This window comes from Phalacrocorax aristotelis, chromosome Z (genome assembly GCF_949628215.1).
Source record: "Phalacrocorax aristotelis chromosome Z, bGulAri2.1, whole genome shotgun sequence".
Lineage (NCBI taxonomy): Eukaryota > Metazoa > Chordata > Aves > Suliformes > Phalacrocoracidae > Phalacrocorax > Phalacrocorax aristotelis.
The window spans coordinates 18,050,884-18,077,184 of record NC_134311.1 but is presented as its reverse complement, the minus strand read 5'-3'; positions in this window follow the sequence as shown (position 1 = coordinate 18,077,184).

Here is a 26,301-nt window from a genome sequence, read left to right as displayed (position 1 = left end):
AAGCAGGATTTACTTTGTCTGATAAAATGAGGCTTACATCCATTTATTAAGCAAAAGAGCAAATGTGGATCATAACCAAAATTATACCACCTACTCTGTGGAAAATTATTCCATCTGATAAAAAGTTATAAGAAAATTGTTGAAGGAAATTGAACAAATACCTTTCAATTCAATGACTGTTAAAACTCACCTGAAGCAATTATTCTGAAGTTTCTTTACATGTCTTTGTGCCCCTTATATATCGAAATGGGAGGAAAATTACAACTGCAGGTCCTTAGAATAGTATCCATCATAGACTTAGCACACAAGACTGTTGTTGAAGCAAGTAGGAGAGGAAATCATGCCACAAGCTTGAATTTCTAAATGAACACACTGAGCTTCTCATTGCATGTTGTTGGACGTATTTTCAGTTCTACTTTTCCTCATGAGCAAAGTATAGGAAATTCAAAGATGGCAGATATACTAAGTCATTAATTGCTGTTTCAATTGCTTGCTGTTCAGCATGTTTCAATAACAGTCTTGTATACAGCAACATGGAACAATTCTGCATGTTTCATTGAAAAAAAAATTAAACAAATCAGAACAAAAATATTCTACTGTATTATTTTTCATCTCAAGAAATGCTTCGAAGAACCACTGAGACTTTCTCCAGAGGAGGTCTCCAGCAGCAAAAAAACCCAAATACTTTATTAACTAATTTAAAGATTTATAGTTATTGTATGTATATTTATATTAAAATAAGTAAAACAACAAGTAAAATAAATAATAAAACATAAATATAGTAATAGCAAAATATGAACTACAAATAAACCATAAAATAATATACATTGGTATCTATATCAGTTTTATCTTTGTGTTACATATTCATTGTCTTAGGGATAAGGTGAATATCCATTGTGCATGGGAAAATTTCCCCTTTACGTTCTGAGAAGCTCAGGATCCTATAGCTAGCAGGATTCTCTTGCTTGACATCCAAGTCACACTTTTAAGGTACCATGTTGAGAGGCATCCCTACCCTTGCACAGAAAAAAATGAGTTATTATTCCTGGAGTCTATAAAGTCTTCAGAGGGATTTCATTTGGGAGTAAAGAATACTGACCGAGAGAAACCAGGACAAAGAAGAAGCTGTGGAAGTTTCAGCAACCATATAAGAAGCCACTGGAAAGACTTCAGTATTCTTGCTCACCCCCTCCGAAGCATTTTCTTACCTAGATTTACAAAAATAAAGAAACAAAAAAAAACCAAACAAAAATAATGCCTGTTCTCATGTTTATGTGGTGTTCACCTGGATGCCCTACTCTTTCACAGCTTTTTCTTTTGCCCCAAAATTTTGCTCATTCACTGTTCCCTATTTCTAAGAAGTTAGCATCCTCTGTCCTGAAGTATATTTGAGTTAACTGCCACTTCTTGGTGTAGGAACTGGGCCTTCATTTTTTCCTGTAGACTTCCTAATACCTATGATAGCTCCCACACCATTCACAACAATGTTTCGTGCTATTCTTTGGGGAAAACAACAATATATGGAAAACAAGTTCTGAGAGGTTACAACTGTCTGTTAAGTTGGACAACAACACCAGAGAAAATGAATCACAACTTTCCTTGAGGCACCACTTGTGTATTAATTTATTTCAATTTTATGTTACTTCTTATGAAAGAGCCTTTAGTTAATACAAATCTTACAATGTATGCTAGGACACAATGAGCAGTTTTTTCTCTATATACAATTTCTTCTAGGTTTATGTGGCACTTTTCTGCAGCAGTTGTTCCCCATGCTCTCCATCCCAGAGGTATGTATCTCTTCTACAACAAAGAAGCTGAAGCCAAACTTTCCACATAAGTATTGGAGATGCCCTCTAAATAGTAAAGCCCAACTTTATTTTTTTTTTTCTTTTTTTTTTTAAAGTGTCATTTCATGTTCTAGGGAACAGCATGGCCCCCCAGATTCTGAACCACCCTTGCTGAAGGGCCAATAACCTTTGGTGTTCATGTAGAAACAAGCAGCTGAGGGCAGGTGGAGGGAAGAACTTCTTAATCTTGTTTCACTGTCAAAGAAGACACGTAATTACAAGCTGTAGTACAGACAGGTTACTCTGTCTTTTAGTTTTAGGGAGGAAAACATGAGATGACATGAAGCCATGACTTGAAGGACTGGAAGAAATATTCTGATGCTCTTCTTGACAGCAGAAGCTGGACCATTTTCTATTTTAGTCTGTGTGGTGTTGATGGCAGTTTGGGCACCAAGAATATGCAGGAGAGATGGTAGAGATAGATCAGTGTGAGCATATGACATTTACTATAGCGTTTCCGGAGGTGTGCTCTGAGAAGCTGCATTTTTTTCTACACGATAAGAGGTAGGGAATCTCTTTGAATGACAACAGTGAGAACCCGTGCTGGTGACCAACTATGTTAAAGCAGACCTTGTTGGCAATTTGTGGAGATTGAGAGTTTGTTGGAAAGATATCACTGGAGAGTTAGGGTTTGCTAACATTGAGACTTAAGGCATGTTTGCCGAGTCATTCTCAAGGGCAATTTTGCATTGTAGTTGTTCTACAGGTTGTGTAGTCAGATAATGATCAGCCTCAAAGGAATTCACTTTGGCTTCAACAGCAGTTTCTGATGATAAAAGACTTGACTTTGGAGTAGTTTAGTCAACTAGTTTCTACCTTGTCCCATACTGTACATTCATTGCTTTTCAAGGCAAATTTCTTATCTTTGTAGATATTTAGGGACCCTGCAAGTTTGTAAGAGAAGGAGCTGAAGATTATTAGTGACTTAACTGATTTTTTTATCATCTGCTATTGTCAGGCTCCTTTAGGGTTCTGTGAGAATATGCTAACAAGAAAATGCATAATAGGCAATTTAATTAATAAAGATTTTTTTACTGGGATATGCTACATTTTCCTATTGGGTATTAAATTTTAAAGGATTATAAGAAGTCTGGATAGGTACCAGAAAATAAAGTAAAATGAAATTAAATAAATACTTCCCATCAATAAGGGCTGAAGTTGCAAAATGAGGGCAAGTCTGGATTGAAATGTTTAACATTGTTTAAAGAGCTCCATCGCTAACTCTTCCCTTGACAGGCTTATTCTTTCAGCAAATATTTTTTTGAAATATTTCCTTCCATGTGGCATTACCATATGTTTCATATTGCATAGATTTCCATAAACAGAGCACATACACAAGTTTTATAGACTATTGGTCTTTTTCCTGTTCTGAACAATGTTGATGAGAGTTTTTTCCCCGACTTTTATAGGAAAGGGTTTATTATCTTTTAACAGATTGAACTATATCATGTGCTGTTGAGGAGGTTTGTACTTTGTAAGCTATTCCTTATAGTGACTATATAGAGACTAGTGAATAAACTAACACAGTTTCTTGTCTGGAGAAGTACATCCATCAGCCAGCCAGCCCAAATGCTCATTCCAGAAAATGAGCTCTACCCTGAGCTCTCCTACAGTCGCTGAGTGATGTCAGCCAGGACATCTCACCTCTCTGCAGCTCGTCCACACCCAGGCCTTGCTCCTCTTCCTTTCACGCAGAGGCCACCATTTTGAATGCTTCCATTTTTATCATAAGACATATTAATTGGGATGCAATTTTCTAAAAGTTACAGCTTTTAAGGTATGCAGTTAAGCAACCTGAACCACAGTCACTACTTTAGAAGAAAATGCCAGGCTTAAATACATCTCTGAGTAGTTATAATGCCCTTGTCAGACATACTTAGCTAATTAACAGTTGCATTTTGTTTGCAACGATGCTAGTTTCCATTATATAGAAAAGTCTCAAGGGAAGCAATGACAGAAGTATGGCAGCATATAAAAGACATAATTTGAGGCACACCTATGCCACCCCTGCCACTGGAGAAGTCTCTGCCCTCTTTGCTGCTGACTGCTCCTCTCCAGGCTGGTGCCACCTTGCAGCTGAAGACAGCAGAAGTGCTTGTATGCTTGTGTCATGAGCTGGGACCAGGAAACTGATACAGCTGGAAGACAGCCCAGCACAAACTGTCTCTGTGGGGTTCAGATGGATCAGCTCCCTCAGCTGCTTTTAGTCACTGCTTCACAAATCTGCTTCTGGCATGTTGCAGGTCGGCACAATGGAGGGAATGGGCAGCATTAGTTGTGTGTAGGGATGGCTGTGATTTTGGCAGCACTGCCACGTTTTCAGCAGCCTAAGGTTCTCAGTAAATGGTGAGACTTCATGACATAAGGGCTCCATGAGTTTTTTAGTCTCAGAAACTAGACATAACTGAAAAATTCTGTATTCTACTGGTATAGAACTTATAAATAAACTAGGAATGGAAACACACAGGTAATACAGACTTAGCAATAATTTACTAGTGTTGCATTTTTCTCCTTTCTGTATAATATCTGTCTCTCCATGTAACATTAGGTCATTCATTTAAGTCCCCCTTTAATAGAGTAATCTCTTATTAGTTTTACAGGATGGGCTTGTCTTATCACCTATTTTAAGGAGGGCAACAGTACAGAATCAAGATCACTTATTGATGCAGCATCTCCTTGTTAAGGTTATTCCAGGTAATGCAGCAGTGAGCGATCAGTGTATCTGTTTGAAAGAGCACATTTTCAAGGTATATCATGCATATTTCTAATCATTCAAAAATGTCATCATGGTAGCAAAACATCTTCAGAAAGGGAAAACTGCTGCATCTTGTCATAATCTGGGAGGACTGTGTGTGATTTTTAGGATAGTAATAAGCAAGTTAACACTTGTATTCCTTTAAGTCCTCTTTCTCCACACAAACTACCTAGCTGATTATTATTGCGGGATTATTCCCTGGGGAACTTTTTTACAAATGCTTTCATTCCTGTGACCTGTCCATATATTACTAAAGTTCACTTGTACTTAAGGAAAAGGAAAATGAGCAGAATTTTCATTACAATACCATTCCAAACAATCTTTTTAAGGCTGTGCCTTTCCTGATGATACACACCACAGAACTCATTCCTTTAGCAAGCAGTAGCCATTGGGAAAAAATATCATACACCATTAGAAAAGCTGATATCAGCCATTTGAACAGCATTTGCCTTCAGCAGATATCACTAAAATGGAAGATAAAATGGTGCCGACTCTTGCAACTGAATCTTAACCACCTTTCCCAATGGGCCAAATAATGACATAGCCAGGGAGGTGTTGGAGCTTGTAGGGCTACACCAATACAGTCACTGGGCTGGGAACAGCTTCCACCATATAACCGTATCCCTATTTGGTGTTGATTCAGCTGCCCCTGAATCCTCAATTTGTTTTGTCTTGGAAGGGTCTAAGTTTTAGGACCTGGCCTAAAGCAATGATCCATTTACACGCTATTTTTAAGTGTTGGCTACTAATTGTGTTGTACTTGCAGAGATCTGAGCTCTCTCAAAAGTCTTGAGCAAAATTTTGCAGCTCTTTTCCTCTTGCCAGGCACCCGTAATGTTGCAAAGAAAAAAAAAATCCTGTTGCTTGTCATGGTTGATAAAATAAATATGTTTTTCAATCCGTTAGTGATATAGTGCTTTCAACAGAGGAGTGAATAATACCAGGTGTTCTGTGGGATAGAGACATTGTACTCACATTTCGTTTCGTAGGAAACCATGGAATAAAGCCATGTTTGCATTCTATGGCTGGAAACAAAGAAGTGAATATTCTTGAAGTGGATGCCTTCAGTGTGAAATGTGGAATGAGGGAGGTTTTGTTTACTGTGAGGAATGTCACTACCAAGTTTCTTAATCCTTTGTCAACACCAAGCTAATTCAGCTTTCTTAAAGACAGGGTAGGGCAATGACTAAATGGATCAGTTACATTCTTCTACTATCACACTATATTAACATTAGAGTTTGCAGGTTGCTCTGCTTCAAAGGCTGTCTCAGATTTATGCTTCACGGGGAATTTTTTAGCTAAATCTTTGGCAGACTATGCTTTAAGATTATGAGGAAGCAACAGAAGATGTCTATGAAACAAACATGGTGCATTTCACAATATCTCAGCTATGCAGTAATAGAAATTAAAAGCTACAATACCACAATGGTCACTACAATTAATGTTTTTAAAGTAATTAGACCCAGCAGCTGTAGGGTCAAATAAAGACAGCTTTGTAATGACAATATGCCAGAAAGAAATTACTGACATTTCCATCTAAATTATATTCCCTAAATTATCGTAATAATATTAAATAAATAAAGTTACGATAATTCAAAGACTGATTACAGATGAATTAGCACAACTACTTGCTCCGCAGTTGGCTAGGGTTAACATTTTAAATGTAATTAATAGCCTTTACTCACTGTATCTGGTTATACACGGTGTTTCTCATTTACATTCCTTTGCAATATGCTGACAGCGCTAAATGTCTGAGAAGAAAGATCTCATCCACCGGACGAAAATTGTTCTTCGTGTTATAGTGCTTATAATGGACATGGCTGCTGCACTGTTCTAATAATGACCAGAAAAGGAATGTGGGAAAGGGAGGCTCTATGCTGTTTTCTTTTCAGTTTTGTGTTCCAAGCCTTTGCTGGAGTCAACGTGAAATGTAATTGCTCTTTTGACCTCTATCTTCTCTCTCCCCAGGTCTGAGGAAGAGCTACACTGGTTGATTATTGCAGGAATGAAAGGCACTCTGACCTTGTCGACCGAATGCCTTGCTGCTTTCAATGTTGCCCATTATGCTGAAGGCAGGCAACTCCTGGAGAGAGGCTGAAATCTACAGGAGAGCTGCTTGCCGGGCAACCTGCCAGCAAGGGCTTCAGCAGCAGCACGGCAGACACCGCCAGGCAGCGAAGGAAGCCAGCTGGGGGAGGAAGAAGGGGGGCTATATCAAAACATTGTTAGCACAGGGTATAAAGAGCTCTCAGATGTTGATCACAGATTGCTTCTTCATTAATAAGACTTTACATCATCCACCTGAAATGAAAAGTAGTAGAGAAGCAAAGGAGAAAGAAGAGTATAGTGATAATTTTTTTGCAATGGGATTTGGCAGTCATTAAATTTAAAAAAATTTTTAAAATTTACCACCCCAAACCCACAGTTTTCACAAGAATAGAGAGATTGTTGCTGTATAAGGATCCATTGAAAATACTCCTCCAAGGAAAACAGGTCAAATATTCAGTTGCTATAATTGTGCTAAATCGGAAAACATTCGCTGTAAAATCTTCCTTAGAATATTTTTGGAGCTGTAAGAGGCTGGAAAACATACCACCTGGCAAACATTCTCTGTCTTTTCATGTGTGTGTGTTTTTATATATATATTTCAGAAAACCAAAACCTCAGAATTCACAGTCATAAGAAGACATTATTTGAAATTATTTCCTATTACTCTGACTGTAACTCTCTTTGCTCTGAGCCAGGCATGATGACTGGCTGAACGAGGTTTCTAATTTGACCTGAGGATAATGTGGACACTCAGGCGAAGATGTTGAAGGGCACTGATAGTGCAAAGCCCGTCCATTTTAAACAAAGATATCAAAAAAGAGACTCAAATAACATGGGCATTTCATTTAGAAACAGAGCCTATCCCAGCTGGGTCACTAGTGTTTCAATGTCATCATGATTTGAAGGCTGCCTAGTGACTCACACAAAATGAATCCGTTCTCTTTATTTGGTTTTTTTTTTTTTCCCCTCAGTCGTGTGTATCTATCGCCAAAAAACCCCACTGCTAACACATAGACAAAGAAACTCTCATGTTGTTTCCTCAAGCTGAAAGAAGGACTGGATGGTTGCTAGATTACTCTCACACTCGTGGAAGCTAATACTGCTTGTTACAGTGGGAGAGATTCAGGGTTAGGATGACAAACATACCATGCAGCATGTGTTCAGTGGTCATGTCACACATTCCCCAGACCTGCTAGATCCCCACATATCCTGCCAGGCTGTGGGCAGGGGTGATGGCTGCTCCTCCTAGCAGCAAGGCCAGCATATGCTGGCAAGTGGCTGCCCTGCATTGCCTCTTGCTGTTGCCCTTCTCTAGGAAGGTACATACTATGTCTTCACAGGGACTTTTCACCTTGAGAGGACGGTTATATCAGGTCACTGCTGCTCAGAAATAGAAGCTCTGCCCCACATTGATACTGTACTGCTGTCCAAGAAGCCAGAGCAATAAAGCTGAAGAAATCAGTTGTAGGTCATGTCCAGAGTTGGGCACACATTCCCCTCATTGCTTGGGGCAGGGCATTTGGACCAACAGTGGAAAATCTATCAAAAACCTTTGTACACAATAAAAATAGTTGACCTTTATTGTTAAAAAGAATGCCCCCATCAAGACTGCACTGAGATGGTCTGAGTTTGTCTGAGTTTATCACCAATTCATTCCGTGCAGTTGTGCTTCTGTGCCTATGATGAGCCATATCATCAAATTTCTGATTCCTTATAGGAATTTCCACCTGTGGTGAATGTTCCCATTTAACCTCTCTGTGATAAGTGGAACTGACTGCACACGCCAAATCTTTCATGGGGAGGCTTGTTTTCCAGCCTTTAAGTTTCTCTTCTGATTCTTTTTTGCATTTTATCTAGAATACGAACATCTTGCTTGAACACAGTGCTCCTGTACAAACCATCCCACTGCAAAAAAAAAAAAAATCCATAAAGTTAAGATTTCATCTCTTGAATCTTATTTGAGAGTCACCCAGCTTTGTCATTCAGCTGACTATTCCCCTTAAGCCTCAGCTCATTTTCAGAGCTGCTGAAGTCCTCTACCCTGTAAGTAAAGGCTTCTGTTATTTGTTCCAAGCTGAATCGCTATATGGTATGGCTGGTCCCTTTCTCTTTCCTTTTGTTGGGAAAAGAAAAGTCACAGTGTTGTGTCAAAGTGAAAGAAGTAATGTTTTAAAAATGTGTGTAAAGAACCTGAATGTGCTTATATAGGGGATCCTTTCATGCAGTTACCATACCTTAAATAGTTTTTCCATGGAGCAAATACAGATTATAGACAGGAATTGTTATATTTACACTTCACCTTATAGTGGAAAGGCATTCGTATTGAATACTGGTTTTAATATTATTTTTACTCATGCCCTGTACATTTCAAGAAGAACTTACCAGTATTAGTGTTGGAAGAAGGAGCATACTATCCAGGCGGGATTGGCATAGTAGTAAGAATGAAGCCAGGTGAGCAGGAGTCTGACACACAAACAAGAGTAAACATATTTTCTTCAACACACTGCAGGAACTAAGTGGCTTTTTTCCCCATTCTTTCCAGAGTTCAAATCCCTGGCAAACATCTTGCTGCAGCTCAAGTTATTTTGTTTGGAGATATCTAAAAAGGTTAAGCCAACTAACACCATGAAACAAATGGATCAGAGGTATTTGAGCTCTGGAAAGTCAAAGTATTAAATAAATTGTAAGTTCATACTGTGCCAGTTCTTAGTTTTCATCACCTTAATCTGGACGATGAAGTAAAATAAAACTTTGTCAGATAAAAGCAAAACAAAATAAAAAAGTATGAGTAATGTGACATGACATATACAAACTAGAAAATAATTGTTTTCACTCAAATCTGCTCACATAGAATCTCAGCAAATCAGCATATTTTTCCTGAAAGCAGTTCAAAGAACATGAGTTGCCATTTGCACCCTGTATTTTTTGCATCTCTTAGTGCTTGCCATCTTCCATGCTTGCTTCCTAAAGGCTTTGTATTGTAGATACGAAATAAGGGGTTTGATTGTGAACCTGACAGCATATCCAGGGTTTTTTTGGCAGTCTCAATGACTGCAATTCTCTGCAATATAAGCACCCACTTAACACAAATGTCTTATGAACATATACAACCACATGCACTTTCAAAACCAAATATTCCTGAATGTTGAATGCACTTTGCATACATTGGCTTGAGGCACAGATCCTTGTTTTGCCTGTGAATCAGGCCTGGTAGGTATTCAAAGAGCACAGAAATGCATACTTCATAATACGTTCTTCTGTCCAGCTACACCTTCACTTCATTAAAAAGTAATAATAAATGTCATTTTTCTAAAGTATCATGGTATGTTCACCATGAAATCACCAGTAGATAAAGAAAAACATTTAGAAATTACCCAATGTAGCTCTATAAACAGCTTTATAAGGACTTTGTCTTCGTCCAAAAATAAAAACGGAATACTAGCAAAATTGAAAAGATACAAGTAGTTTTCCAGTGTGCATTTTGGTGTATGGTCTGTTTGGAGTTATATTTAATCCTTATTTGTTTGGGGCGTTTTTTTGTTTGTTTGTTTGTTTGCTTTGATTGGCCTTGTTCTCACACAGGTGACACTTTCCACTCTCAAACCTTGTGGGGAAGAGGTGTTAGTGAACTTTAGAAAGATGACTGGAAGGGAAAGCCTGAAAAACACATTAAATTGTTCGTTCTTTTGTTATCTGTCCAACCCTGCAAGGTGCTGGAGTTCTACTGTTGTCATTGAACTGATCTGGGAGAGATGATAAGCCTCTGGAAAAATCATGCATCCCTACGGATTGGGCTCAACTGTGCCTATGGGTTCAACAATTGTGCTTGACGCACACATACAATCTACATTTGCTCTTTGCTTTATTTTAAAGGTTGAAATGTGGCATTTCAAAAATATAATGTCAGATAAGTAATAAGTCTGAATGTTAAGGGTTTACTGAATATCAGATTTCATCCAAGCAGATGAGAAAGGCATAATTTCTGCAATATTTGCCAGATTAGGGTTTTTATTTTTGTAGAAGGGTGGATTTTGTCAGGGTGGCTGGCAGTTCCTTGTCAGCAGATGGGTAGGAGTACAAGAAGCTTCCTTGTGTTCAGTATCAGCAACTCCTGTTTAATTTGCATTTGAGGGAGTTTTTTCCATAGCTTATTCATTTGCCAGTGAGTTAATGTGTCCCTGCATAATCAGATAAGAATGGAATAGAATTACTAATGATAAGAGGAGGTGGAACAAGGGCATGCCAGTAGAGCAGCCTTTCGTTTGCCCACCTAATCTGAATAGACCATAATCTCAGCTATCTCAAGTTTGGTTTGGTCTTATTTCTTTATTCAAGGTAGGGGTAGAGGTATTTTTTTTTTCCCTCAAAACTGAGTTTAGAAATTTAAATCCTGTGGATTGGCTATGACAGCTACTACTTCATTCTGTGAAGCTGGAGTTAAAGAATAAAGCACTCTTGCTTGCAGCTAGGCAAACACGTCACTTACCTCCTAAATTCAACCCAAGAGCCAATTAATTAAAGCAGAGTAAAAAATATTCTGTGTGAAGCACAAAGGAGAAAAAAAAAACCAAACCAAACCAAAAATTTTGCTCCCAGTGCAACATACTCTTAATAGGTGCAAGTCAATAGCCATAACTGCATTAGAGTAAATGCAAATGTCATAAACCTTTAGGGTTGTAATGTGCCATTCATGAAGCAGGCCTGCACAGTGAAGGAAGGAGGACTTCCAAACAGCTTTGTCAGCTGGTATTGGGCCTCCGGGGCTGAGAAAGTAGGTTGTGAGCAGCAGTGCGTGGGCTACCCTGCCAGACTTGTTGGTGTTCAAGAGGTGGGGCCTTGACCTCACCCTAGAGGTTATGGCTGCTCTGCAGGGGTTTGTGTTGCAACCAAGGACGATGCTTCAGGCTGTTTAGCAATGCACTTGTGTGCCCTTCTTTAACATTCTGTAAGGGGCACAGTGACAAGCAAAAGGCTGCAACGCAAAGCTGCCGCATTTTAAAACATAGCACAAAACCCCCATGAATTTACCACTAGTAAATTCATCCCTTCTAGTGTCTCTTGGACAAAGCAGCAGTACAAACACCCTGGAGTTTTACGTTGTATTATTACTTCTAAGCTTCTGTAACTTGACACAGATTATCCCTTTTAGCTGAAATACTTTGTAATGTAGATGAAGCTACTTTTGAATCAGATAGACAGGTGTTAATGGCCAAGATGCAGGAGGCCCAATTTTAAACTAGCGTATGATGTCATTTTGCTTGGCTTCGCTCAGCTTCTAATTTGGTTTTGTCTGAGCAAATTCTCACTGAACTCAGTGAGCTACACCCTTTAAACATGATAGCTAATATAGAAAGTGGATACTTCATGTGTTTATTAATTCTGCTTAACAGATTTCATAGTGATTTTTAGCATAAAACTTGGAACATAAATGGCATGATACACTGAAAGTAAATACAGAGCTATGAATATCCATAGCAGTAGATATGCAGTTTGAAAGAAAAGTTAACACAATAGCTGAATAGATCTGTTACAGTCTTTCAACCTTTAAGTCTCTAAATATGTATTATGTGACAAACCTTAAACAGTTCCTGCAGCTTTAGCTTTCCTGTGGATTTTGCTTTGGCACCTTAAAAATGTACATATACATTTCCTGTTTGCATATCATCTCCTCAGCAGGACATATACACCAACTATAGAATATACTGCCTAAGTAACATAAACTACATGACCTTGCACTGGTCTTTGCAAATGATTTGGACCAATGATGTGTTTAATTGGGAATTTAATGGGTGAAAGAGATGTTCCCGTGCTTTTCCAATCCACAATTATGTTCCTCTGCTTTTACTTCCAGATAACTCCACTGACATCAGGGAAGGCAAGTTGTGGACAAAAAAAAAAAAGCACCTCACCAGCCCCATGCCAACTTCACTGCTGAAAACCAGTGGAATTTGCACCACCACGGAGCAAGCAGATCAAGCTATAAAATAAGGCAAGTTAACAGGTGTCTGCCGAAACAGCCTCCCCAAAAGATGCACTAGATCCTTGAGAGATGGTTCAGCCATTGTCACTGAAACAAAATTTTGTGACTGCTAACACTGTTGGAAGAACACTGAAGAATACTTGATCCTATAATTGAAATCACGAGCATCTCCTTTGAGCAACAAAGCCAAAGAAGCACCCTAAATATTAAAACAGCCTAGTCCTTCCTGAAACAAACCTATACTTGATGCTACTAAATTCAGCCTTTGTAGATCTCTTTCTTCTAAACTCTCTTTTCTTAGTAACAGAATTGAGAAAAAAATACATAGTTGTCTGATCTGAATAGGGTTTTACGCTTGAACACTTAGTACTGTCTTGAGAACTGTAGTGGTATCTATCTGCACACAGAATTATGGGATTCCTCATTTAAATAGAAATATGCTTCAGAAATCACCCCCATAATTCAGATTCTATCAAAAAATTCTAGCTTTGATTACCTCCAAAGTCACCTTATAATTAGCAAACCGCAGGGAAGGTGCAATATGCAAGAAAGGTGAGGTATTGAGCTCCAACATAGCAGCAGAACACAGAGCAAGAAGACTCCTCGTGTGGAAACTGGAGCACATCTGAGGCATGTTTGATGCAGAGGTACCGAGCTAAGGACATCTACCACCTGAGGTGGATACTCATACAGGAAGAACAGTCCAAGTAGGATGCTTATTCTGTGTAAAACAAACAGAGAGATTCGAGCTATGGACAGTGCCTTTACATCACAGAGAAATCAGGAGAAAAAGGTTGTGCTTCAGTGATAACCTACTGCACAGATATTCTACTTTCCATTAGTTTTTATTGGTGCCATTGCACCTCAGAGAAGAAAAAAAGGCATGGTCTGACTGTGCCCACACTAGAATGACAATGATTAATTGCTAATTCTCCATCCCTTCATGGAGTTATTTATGGTAGGCGACTGGTAAAGTGAAAAGAACTACATGCCTCTGATTTTTAAATATCATTTTGTTCCCTCCGTACTGAAGGTTCTTTTCAAGCACAATACATCATTCATTGAATCACTGAACTTACAAGAATCTCAGACCCTCACAAAATTTTCCAAATATAGGTGCAACTTCAACTTTCCCCAAGTTATTAGGGGATTGTTGTTGCACTTCAGGTACCCGGACAATGTCTGGGAATGTCTGTGATCTTTAAAACACAAAATTCCAGATTCACTGTACTTGTACAGAAGCAAATTCTGTATTTTTCCCTAAGCCATAGAAAATGTCAAAATGTGTAAGGCATAATGACAGTCAGAATTAGAGCCCTTACTGCATTATTTATAGATATTAAGATATGTCACAGCAATTGTCCTACATAAACGAGCCCAAGAAGCTTGTATTTTTAAGGTCTTCAGGTAGATATCTACATAATAATGATTGTGAAGGAGTAGGTGTGTTCTGCCAGGCAATCCTCTGTAAGTCACTATTTCTGTAGTCAGCAAGAGCTTTTTACAAAACATTATAGGAATGTCTACAAAGTTGTTGCCACCTAGCCAAAAAGAAGGATTTATTCATTCACATAACTAGACTGTAAAGCCGTAAATGACTGTGCCATGCTCTGTACTTCCATTGTTACCAAAGCTGCTGCATATGTTTATTGAATTGGCCTTTCCAGTGGTTAGTGATGGCCAAATATGACTTTTTTAACCAGAAGGGGAATAATTAATTTACTTTAAACAGCCTCCCTACCTCCTCCAAGTTTGCAGGAGTACAAATCTATGTTTAAGACGTATCTCATCCAGTCTCTTCGCTAAACTCCAGCAACAATGTAAGGGCAATATTCAAGACACACAGCCTTAAAGGAAGTTATACTTAAGCCTTTAAATGGCTGGGATCTTGATTCAGCAACAACAAAGATGAATATCTGTTCCTGCCTGTTGATAAGCCACCAGAAGGTTTTTTAAAAAGGTCACAGACCTTAATTTCTGTGGAGAAAAGCCACAGGCTGATGACCTGGATTGTCTCTAGAAACAGGATTGAAACGCATGGGATGTGGTTTCTGTACATGCACAGTAAGGTGGAAGGATCAGTACAAGGGCTACTTTCCTTTGCTTTGTGAAGGTAGCTGATCATTGAAGCCCAGGCAGCTCCATGGACACCTGTGGAGTTGCAGAGCGGCTTTGTAGGGAATGTGCCATATATGTCCTGGGGTTGAGCTTCCTGCGATGGCTGTTGGAGCCTCTGTGAATGGAGACTCCAGGGGGCTCCTGCTCTGAGATGATCAGGAATGCTAGCAGTACGAGTAAGAACTCAGAAACAGATTCATTATCCTTGTTGATTGTTTTGGTCAATTCTTACTGAGTTGTGAAAAACAGACAAAGCAATCACCTTTATGCTTTTGAAATGTATGTGGTGATGACAGGCATACATAAATTCTGCCAACAAGGTTCATTTCCCTTTTTCTGCTTTAGTGCTTCATAGCAACCTACAAAAAAGTCCAATGGGCAATAAGCAAAATATTGTGCACAATAGGGAGGTGGTGTTAGTAAACAGGTGTTCAAATATTTCTTCTTTTTTTCTCCAGGTTTTTGTAAAAAGACAATGCAAATCAAAATCACACTATTTGATTACAATGTCTTGTATATCATTCTGTGTAATTGGTCCTATTGTATTCCTTTAGCAGCACAAAATGCATGTCAATTACTATTTGCAGGTTTGGGGATGTATATATTTGTTACATCTTTCCTGAAAGGCTTGAAAATAAAAGCATTTTAATTTAGCTTATTAACATTATGTAAATAGCAACATAACTAGCCTTGATTTGCTGCCACTACCTTGGAAATATTTAAACATTGTTATTACTTAGCTCAACATTCCAGTTTTATCTCTGAAATTAATGCTTTTAGGCTCAATTTATGCTTGTCAACAAATAATGATCATAGATGTGAGCTGGTTCATAATCCAGAGGTACTAGGTTACAATGTGTTGCCATGGAAACTGTGTTTTATTGCATTTTCTCTACTTGATTTAAGACATTTGACAATCATAGCAACTGTTTGCCTGTCTTCCCATATCATAAAAAATTCAAAAACACAAACAACCAATAGGGGACATTCATACGGTTCTTGGACCTCACTATAAAAATAAAAAAGAAATGACAACCTTATATTTAATAGGGACCTTTTGTGAATAGTTTATCTCACAGAATGTCTAGGAGTGTCGGAAAATTCAATCAGTGGTTAGTCATCGAATGGACCTGTCTTGCCTGTGGTTCATTTTGTTTATTGCATCATATATCTTTTATGATCACTGGGACTTTAGCCTGAAACAGCGTTTTCTTTAACAAGAGCCATGTTTCCTCTAACGTTGTTTATTGCATCTGAAACATTACTCTTTGAAACCACAGTGCATTTTCAATTGAGCAAAGGTCTGTAACGGAATACAGCATGTCTGTGTTTATTCAGGATCCCGAGTAAAAAATATCCCAGTTCATGTAACATTAATCACTTTGCCAGTGTTCAGCTGAGGTCATTGCCACATTCCTAGCAGTATTAAGCCGAGTCAAGATTAATCACGTACATTAAGCCCTGCAAGGAAAGCACGTGAAGCGGATCTGAAATTAGACATTTGGTGAAGGACTAAGAGAGCACTGTAACAAAATATGTTAGCAGTGATGTAGCAAGCTTTCAGAATGATAAGAAATTTTTCCTACTATGTTGTTGTCAGCTCATCTATTTTTAAGGCTTTGCTGCTGTTGCCTTCATTTAACCCATTTTTAGAAGTTTTAAATAAAACCACTAAAACCCTTTCTAGATTGTAGGAGTGATTCCCTCCCCCCCCTTCTTTACTTACTCATATGTTTTTTAAAAGCATTAATGTATTCTTATGTAAGTCAAATTAGGCTTCTTAAAAAATTTAAGATTTTTAAAACCAAGTAATAAAAACCTGCGATATTTTAAGACAGAAAATTTAATCATCAAAGAGTATTTAAAATCCGTTATCCTTTCATACTTTCTCTTCTTTTTGTATGTGCACATACTTTTTAGTACCATAACGCTTTGTATTTCATGCTGATGTCAGTGCAAGTGTCAAAGATACATTTTACACTATGCCTTTATGTTCTACACAGTAGGCTGTAAAAATTACTTCGTCCATTCTTGTAAACATTCATTAAACTTCTGTTTGTTTTTATTACGTTACACAGTCACAAAAGGATAATTGAAGTACAAATAATTCCCACTGAAAACCTCAAAGAGAAAATCTTATGGTGACATGAGGTTTACAGTCAGTTATCTCTGTCTTAAGAATATATTGAAGTGTCAAAACCACTAGATTCATGTTTTAAAAAATCAGGAAACTAGGCAGTTCAGCAGCAGGAATGGAAACTACACTGCTGAACTCTAAAATTAAAGCAGGCAGATTAACATTATTTTGCCATTCTGCAAAGGCCTAGCAATGGTCTGCAATATCAAATGCTCTCTTTTTCAATGATAACAGAAAGCTTTTTCATACAGCTAACGCTCAAAATCTGGGTTTGCCCTAATTGTAGCTGTATAAGGTTGTGGCCTTATACAGCTTTACAGAGTCACAGAAGTAAATAAAACACTCTCACACAGTCGTCTCATTGCAGCACAAAAGGACTTCTGGCTGGGGCTGCATGCACTAAGCATTGAAGGCAATCCTTCTGTCCTTGGAAAGCCCGTACTCCCTGCCTTACTTTTGTGATGTGCAGGACAGGCATCACTACCTCAGGGTCCTTGACAGCAAAGGCTGTTTTCTACAGAAAAGGTAAGTGGCATCTCATCTTGATAAAGGCCCTCATCCTGAAAAGGACACCTAGCACCAAACTCTACAAGCTTTAGGAGAATCATAATGTTTCTGCAAATGTTCAAACACTAATAAGTTTTTCATCTCCTTCCCTATGACCTTTCCCTGAGCAAGAGTGGGCTTTATTAGTAGACCAGTGCAGAAAGCAGTGAGAAAGTCTAATGCTTCCCAACACTTAGAAAAGAATGTTACTCTTATGGATCTCAGAGGAACTGGTCACAGCTGACGGCAGGAGATGCTTCTAGTAGCAATGAAATTTATGAGACATCTGTTTCATGTGTGTTTGCCACAACTTTATGCCAAACTGATGTCTGGAAACAATCTTTATTCAGATCTGATTGGCATGTACTCCTGATGTTCCTCTATAGAATCAGTCTTTTTCCAACGGTTGTCTGGGAGGTTTCTTTAACAAGTTCCCTTCAGCTGCAGAGGCTTACATTTGGAAAAAAAAAAGTCTGTTGCCTTCGTGGGACATGCTATAGCTGTGATTTTTGTTGTTTGAATATAGGTCTCATATTTGTTGTAGGACTTGGGAATGAATTCTGTGGCCTACAATGTTTCTGTAGTATGCAGAATACATATTCTGTGCACCTCCTAAAACATTTATTGCATGGTTTTCTGCAATGGCAGGGATTTGGACTCCTTGTACTGTGTCCTTTCCAAGCCTGTACTCTGGTGTTCTCTTACAAAATGGCTAGGAGTCCAATGATTTCAACTGTGCTCCCAGTTCTGCCACAGACTTCATGCATGACACTTGAACTTGCACTCCTCGATACTACTTGTCTATCTAGCAGTTTGTCTGCTATATATCTCTGTCATATCTGGGCTTCTGCCACATATTCTGAAGGGTTAATTATGAACACCTGTTTGAGAAATAACCTATACTTTCAGATTATTTTTTTTTAGCCCTGTGGAAAATATGAAGTAAAAAAAAAAAGCAGTTTTGGTCACTCTTTTCTGTCTTTGAGAATATTTTTTTCCAAAAACTTCATATTGCAAGCTTAAAGTCAACTGGCAGGGCCTTGCATGCATGCAATACAACAAACTACATGCGCAACGCTGCTCCTGGAAATCAGAGCTTACCACTGGCTTTATCTGAGACTGAATTGTACCAGTGTCTGTCCAGTTGGCTTTAGGGGAAGCCATAGTATTACGTTGGGTTGGTTATATTACTATAGTTAAAGTTCCACCACCATAACAACCTGACAGTGTTTTTCTGAGTCCTTTTTTTTTTTAATTGATTGGTTGGTTGATTGGATGACTGATATCCCAGTACAGATTTGGAATTAATAATGAGCCTATGCCAGTCATAGGAGTAGGGATGCCTCTCAGAGTTATTTCCCCATGCTCAACGTTAGAGCTCGAGAGACAAAGTGAATGTATCAGGAATGTCACTAAAAAGTTCCGGTTTTGTTAAATTCACAGTGAAGAATGAAACTCTGAAATCCTTTGTGAAAAAATAGGAATCTGTGGATTCATGTGTGCCAGTGAGTGTATCCCAGACTGATGCACTGAAGGCCAGGGGAGATGCAGCACAAAGCAGTCCCCATGGGTGAGTCTGAGAAGGGCATGCAATGCTTCAAAAAATAAGTAGCCTGCCCAGAAGACAGGGAAGAAGCAGTGGACGATGTGGTAAGACGTCCGGTGACCTTGGATCAGGTTCCTTGTATCTGAAAGAAGTCATACAGAGATTTACTTTGTGTTTCTAAAATGACTCAATGAATTTCACTCAACACAAAAATACCACAGACCAAGACAAAAAGCAGTAACTCTTGCAATTCCTTCCTTACTCACGATTTTTTACCATTTTGAAACATTCTTCTGTAGCCAATGGCCTGGCCCAGAATATTCTGTGTGACTCTTCCAAACCATTTGTCTTCCAAACCATTTATTGCCTTCAGCTCAGCTCATCATCTATTACATATGTTGATCTAACAGCCAAACCTCTCTGCTCTGCTATGAAAACAGTTTATTTCTTCCCTTCATTTGCCTAGGATTTCCCATCTGCCTCTATGAGTCCCTGTTCCAACACCTTGATTTCTTTGCTCTTTTTTTTTTTTTTCAGTGAGAAAGTTACTGCAAAGTGTACTGTTGTGAATTTATAGCACAGTCATTCTTCTGCACTAAATTCCTCACAGTGCGGATGCTCTAAGGACAGAGGCAGATCATTTCTTTTTACTGCAGTCGTGCCAGAGGAAGTGGTTTCTATCCCTAGGTACCAAAAGTTTTTACCTGTTCCTCTGAATGAGGTGCTTTCATGAGTATGTCTTAGTCTGCTCCTGGCAAAATGAACTGGATTGGTTTATGTTTAAATTATATTTTTTTGGCAATTCAGCTGGCAGATCTGGTGATGGCAGCTGGAACAGCAGTCTAAGAAGAGGCAGGTCTCTGTCCTTATGGTATAGTTAGATGAAATGGCATAATCCAATTTCACTGTTCATTGAGACTAAAAGGGGTGGTGCTGCTCCGTTCAGCCCTCAATTTCCTGTCCCTCACTCCCACCTAACCTACATGCTGCCAGTGACCCCCTTAAAGGTGACACAACTGCCCCTCTGACTGCACAGGGAGATGATTCAGCTCACTGAGCCAGCAGCAAACTAAGCCCACAAAACAGTCAACAGTTTTTTGTTGGCTTAACAAACTCCACTGACTCACTTAGGGGTCAAATGAGTGCCAGAGCTGTGCAATGGAGAGGATGAGACCACACAGCTTGAAGGGCTGGAGAAGAAGTGGGAAAACAGGGCCTGAAAAATGGGACTGCCCCTTTTGGCAGCAGCAAGCTGTTAGAGCAGCTCAAGTGTCTGGCTGAGCTGCACCCTTACCGTGCACAAAGGATGCCCATATAAGAAAGAGTGCAGTAGTTAGTGTGCTGTAAAGTCACACCCCTGCGTACTTTGCAGTAACTTCACTTGATCCAGACATCTTTTGTTCTGTGTTTGTTCTCCAAATTCCCTCCCTGCAGGCAGGTAAGGGAAGTAGCTCAGCTAATCTCCTTAGCATACCTATTGTCTGGCTAAAGTACAGTCATTATGTTCAACAAGCCTCCATTGTAATCAGTCTGGGAGAAAGAAGACATAATCCATGTGAGTTGGATACCCATTTGCCAGGGCTTTCAGAAGTACAGCAAACCTGCAAACTCGTCACACCAACCAGAACTCCTAAATCTTACCCATTCACCCCATGGCTGCATTATGTCAGAGTTCAAATTACCAAGACGTTGATTAGATGGGAGAAAGGTTTGCCAGAAAGCTTCTTCTGGCTGAATGCACATACATTGCACAGCAGAACATGTCGGGCCCTTTATCTAATTAATTCTGTAATTAACACACATTGCACAGTTTTGGAGAGATCAGCCTTTTTGTGAGCACAAGTTATGCCAGTGGCTGGGACAGAAAATGTGGTTTTGAATTAAATTTTCAGTGACCAGTTTTGACCTTATTCCCTCTAGTAATTAGCAAGAATATTCTGCTTGAATCAATGGCTTAACAACAATTGAGGCAGCTTCAGGATATGACTATTAGGCTGTAAACAACCGTTGCAGGTGAAATAGTTATTTTCTAAGTCTACTTTGATTTGTTTATCATTGTACTCCCATTCCTCTCCTCAGAAGTTACTAAACTTCACCTCTTCCAGTAAGATCCCCCTCTAACTCACTTCTTCCTAAGTGGGTTCAACTACTTAAAGAGTGGGGCAAATAGTTTTGCTAATTCATCTCATTTTGGCTGGAATGGTCTAGGGAGTGCTCAAGTCTGGGAGAATATGACGTGCTATCTCCAGGCAGATGACGGGCACATCTTCCACTGGCACAGAAATTTACAGAGTAAATGTCTATCCCTACCCCTCTGGTCTCCCAGGGAGATATCCAGTGATGTTTTCAGAGTAAGAAACTTTTAAGGTGCAATCAGATATATATTGGATAAGCCATTAAAACATCATTTTGTTTTAATGATTTGTATCTGCAAGAGGATGTAAATTAGAAATGGCTTATCAAACTTTACAGTTGAAGTTATTAAAAAAGACCTCTGAATAGTAGATGTTTTTAAAAAATTAAATATGTGTATGCATATACATATACTCACACACATACACATACTCACATTACTGCAGGAAGAGCTAAAACCAGTTTGGCTTTTTTTTGTCTCTCATAAAAGAAATGGATCACACATGTTGTCCAGCTTGAAAGTTTCCAAGAGAGCTGATTGCCAGCAATTATTTTATATTTTGTGGTGCATTCTTTCACTCTATATTTGGCTTTCTTCGTATGGAGTGCTCAGTACAATACAGAGGTTTGTAGAGGGTTGGAATTCCTAGATCCCTCCTGAAAGCTTGTTATTAACAGGCTGCTTAAAAGTACTTTCCAGAGCTGCTTGCTGCTCCTGAAATGCATAACAATAGGCTTTCTTGGGGCCAAAAGGAAAAAAAAAGGAAAACCTTAGAAAGAAAAGAAAAAAAGAGAGGACACTAATTTTCCTCATTCTGAGTAGGAGGTATAATGTCTTTATAAAGTAATAATTAAAAGAAAAACAATTACTGGTGCCTTATCTGGACCTTGCAGCTGTACTTCCCCCTTTTGCATTAGCAGTGTGTGTTCTAAGGTTACGGAAAACCATGAAAATTGCATCTTAAGAGGAGTTTTATTCTTTTTCCTAGGATTTGATTGAAACAGACAGCTACATTTTGTGTATATATAATTAGGCAGTAAAATAGGCTTTGAAGGCAGATTTCTGTTTAGTATGTGAGTCACACGCACAACAGTCTTTCATTCAGCAACCAAAGACTGATCTTTTTAATGCCTCAACTCGCTCAACATGTTTTCTGAATGCTACATCTTGCAGGAAAGGAGAAAAAAAAAAAAAAGAGAAGGAAAAAAAACCAAAACAGCTTTTAAGCCATATTTCTTTCTTTCTTTCTGTTTTTCCTCATTTCCCCAAATGAAAAACAATCTGAAAAGCCAATCTAGCTAGTCTGTGGTGATTTAACCTTATGACAAACTGATTTTTATCGCCTTTCTTTCCAGATTGTTGTCCAGGGCAGCACTGAATGCTGCACCAGCTCTAGGCGTATCTAATCCCTCTCATAAAAGGCCATTGTGGTAGTAAAACTGAGACCAATGGCTTTTTCATTCTCCACCTCTCAGCTCTCCAAAGTAATGGCAATGGGGTCTCCTCTTCATGTTTTTCTTTTCAGATGCATAGTTTCTCCTTTTAATAAGGCTAAAATAGAGAGAAATAAAAGGAACACAATCACATTTTCCTCAAAGCTCTTTCTATAAATACCTTCTGGAGAACTGAACTTAGGAATAATTATCTGCAATCTGAGTCGTTGTGACACTGTGTGTGAATACAGCAACGTATCCTTGGAAGTTTCTGATCATTCTGAAGTATGTGAACATGTTGAAATGTTGGGCAGATAATACTTAGGGCTTCATATTTTCTGCTTAAGGTCACACTCTGGCATTCTTCCTCCCCCTGAAGCCTGTGGAACTGCAGATGTGATAAGACTAGTGCTCACACAGGCACAATTCCCACACCTACTCCTTGCAAAGTAATCATGTAGAAGCCATTGTCCACTTATTTTGTGCACTTGCTATGCACTCTTGTCAACAATATTTTCCCTCTCAAAAGACAAATTATAATGCAGGTTTTAAAAAAAGAACAAGTAAGGACAGACAGCAAATATTCCCCTAAAAAAGTGCACTTTCCTTCGGTTTTTTTTCCAAAAGCCTTGACCTCGGTGCTAAATGTTTTCATTAATAATATGCTAACGGATTATATTTCAGAGCTAGTTCACCATTTTGAACAGCAGTACAAGAGAAAGTTGGTCTGCGTTTGATTATAAATTTTTATTTGACCTCAGAGGAATGCTTTTAACCAGCAAAATAGAGAGTGCTAGATAAAAAGATTTACAGCTAGAAATAGTTCACACAAATTCATTTCTTCAAATAAAAACACTACATTTTAATACTTCTAACTAATATCAATGTACTTAGAGATATATTTTAATATCGCCATTAAAATTAAAGCCCAACAACACTGTTTAAAAGCTATAAAACTTTGCTTTGGGTGAAATTTTAACCAAGTGTTTTAATTCTGAGGTCATTACGTTTGTGCACTTATAATTAAAGAAGTGTAAACTGAAAAAGCAAGATTCTATAATAGAAATTATGTAATTTTTTCCTAAATTTCAAATCTGGAGAGAAGTGGAAGGAAGGGTACGTACTCTACAAAATACTACTCCATGGTCCAGAGTATGGAACAATTCATAAGTAGCCTCGTCTTTTAAGTATCATTTGGAAATCTTCTGTTGGGTATTCTTGATGAATATGAGTTAGAATGCACTCTGTAGAAGCAGTGATCCTCACAGCATTTCTTCCAGGTTCTTTTATAGCACTTCTGTGGAAAGATGGTTGAAAAAAAAAAGCATTTCTGGCTCCAGGACACCACGGAAAAACTTAGGTTCCAGAAGGATCCCTCAGCACCTCTTAAGGACTCAAAACTTCTGTAACCAGAATTACAAAATGTGCACCAGGTTATTTTTTTTTTTACATCTCCATGGCTGTTCAGGGGACAAGACAAAAAGTCTGCTGCCATTCCGGCTTAAAGGGTTTGAAAGCACAGAGCATCTTCACATATGGCAGATAAAGCTGAGACCTGTGTGAGACTTTCTTTTCTCCAGTCCTAAAGAAGAGAGGAGTTTCAGTCACTGGAAGGTCTGCTTTAATCGTAGTTAGTTGCAATACACATGTCTAAATCTAATGCAGATGTTCTTAATCACGTTACACTTGATCTCAATATGCTTAACAAACACAGTCCTCAGGGCACCTGGTAAGGTAAGTAATCACTGTTACGTGAAATTACAAGTGAGGAAGCAGAAGCATTGTGATGAGAAGACCCACCGGTTTTTGAAGTCCAGATTGTGCAGAGGCTCACCAGCTAAACAGATCACCTCTGCCTTGTGTCTGACACGAATAGTGCCAGCTTGAGTGCACACCACTGCTTTAAAACAGAGGCATAAGTGATGCACTCAGTTTAGCTACAATCACAAGTTTATTCCCTAATAAGAAGAATGATCAATCAGTGATGATGATGATGATGATTGTTATTTTCTTGTATCACAGCTGTGGTGTGTAACACCAGCTAAGTTTCATGGCCCCTGCTGCCTTTTTCCTTATGCTGTGGGCTCATAAGGAAATCAAGCAATTGGGGTCTGTTTGTACAACAGTTTGGGGAGTAATACGCAGAAATGAGCTGTGCTTGTGAGGATTCCATTGTTCCAAGAAAGAAAACCTTAATTCCAGTTACCTCCTAGACGTTGAACCAAGGAGCAAAACAAGACTATCGGAGTGTTGTACACACACCACATATTGACAGAGTAAGACACCACCAAAATCTTTTTGAATGTTGTATAACATTTTCTGGATTCTCAGGTATTTACTGCCTTCTGTGGGAAATTCTCATAACACTACATTTTTTTGTGACTTGATTTTCCTTACTGCCTGCCTTCTAAACCTCGGAGTTTTTTCCTAGCCATTTTCTTCTTTATTTATCAGGCTTCTTCTCTTTTTAAATTAAACTTTTGGAATCGTATCTACACAGAAAATATCTAAAGGCTGGATGGGTCTTCTGCCCAAACATCAAGGACACAGTTCTGCCATGTTTCAGGTAGCTCCATAGAGAATGTAAGCCTTGAAAGTGAGTAATGTCTCACTTGATCCAAATCCTTCCAATAAAAAAACATAGCTGCATTATTTTTGGCTGAGGAATTAAGGATGTTTTTACATCCGAGCATTGTTTTAGTTACCATTCCAAGGCAAAATGGCCAATTCACACAGACAAGTGTCATGACCTTTCTAAGGTCACGTAGTAATTGTGAGACAGCTGAGAACAGATTCTCCAGTTCCCCATCCTCTGCACTGAGATAATTCTTCCCCTTTTGTATTTACACTGTATTTACTCTTTTCTGTCTGCCTGTCTCAGTCTTAACCCACTCCTCCTCCTTCTTTCCAACTGTCTTGCTTGATCTTTGCCTCCTCACAGTTCTTTTCCAGCAGGTCCCTTCTTGTGCGGTTGAGGGTACGAAGCTCACCTTGTGTTTCTCTCTGCCTGCCCCAGCAGAGAACAGCAAACAATAGGAAAGCAACAAGAACATTCAGGAAAGAAAGAGGCCATAGTTGCCTGCTCTGGTACACACAAAGAAGTTCTTAGGGATACTCTTTTCCCTTGTAGCTCCAGTGGCCCATATGCTTCATTTGCTAAAATGCCTCTTGGCCTGATTATCAAGATCTCAGGCATTTGTCTTATCCTAGAGCATTTATTTCCTCCTTCCACACCTCTGCAGTTTTTAAATCTACCAGACATCAACTCTCAAACACATTCTGATAACTTCTTTGGTGAGTTTTCAGGGTCATTCCTTTTCTGCTCCTTTCTGTCAAAAATATAGCAGCACATTTCCTCATTCCTCCCCTGAGGATGATATACCTATCCTTAGCTTCGAAAACTTTCACAGATCCATTCCTCACTTCACCAGCCAGAATACACTCTGCCTCTTAGTCATCTTTATCTCATTCCTAGTATGCACTATCTGATCTTATCTCTGGCCTATTCCTTCTGCTCACCCAGCATCATGCTTCACTCTCCCCTTTCACAGAGGACAACAAATCCCTCTCACCCACCCCCACCCTCTACACTTCTGCTGCTGACTCCTTTCGTCTAACTGTCCACTTCTCTGCAAATTCCATTTCAAGACTCATCTCCCCTCTCCCTGGCCTATGACTCCTAGCCTTCTCTCTAATAAACAATCCAATCCTACTCTGTAAGCTTCAGTTTCATTTCTCCATGCTCATTTCTCTCTG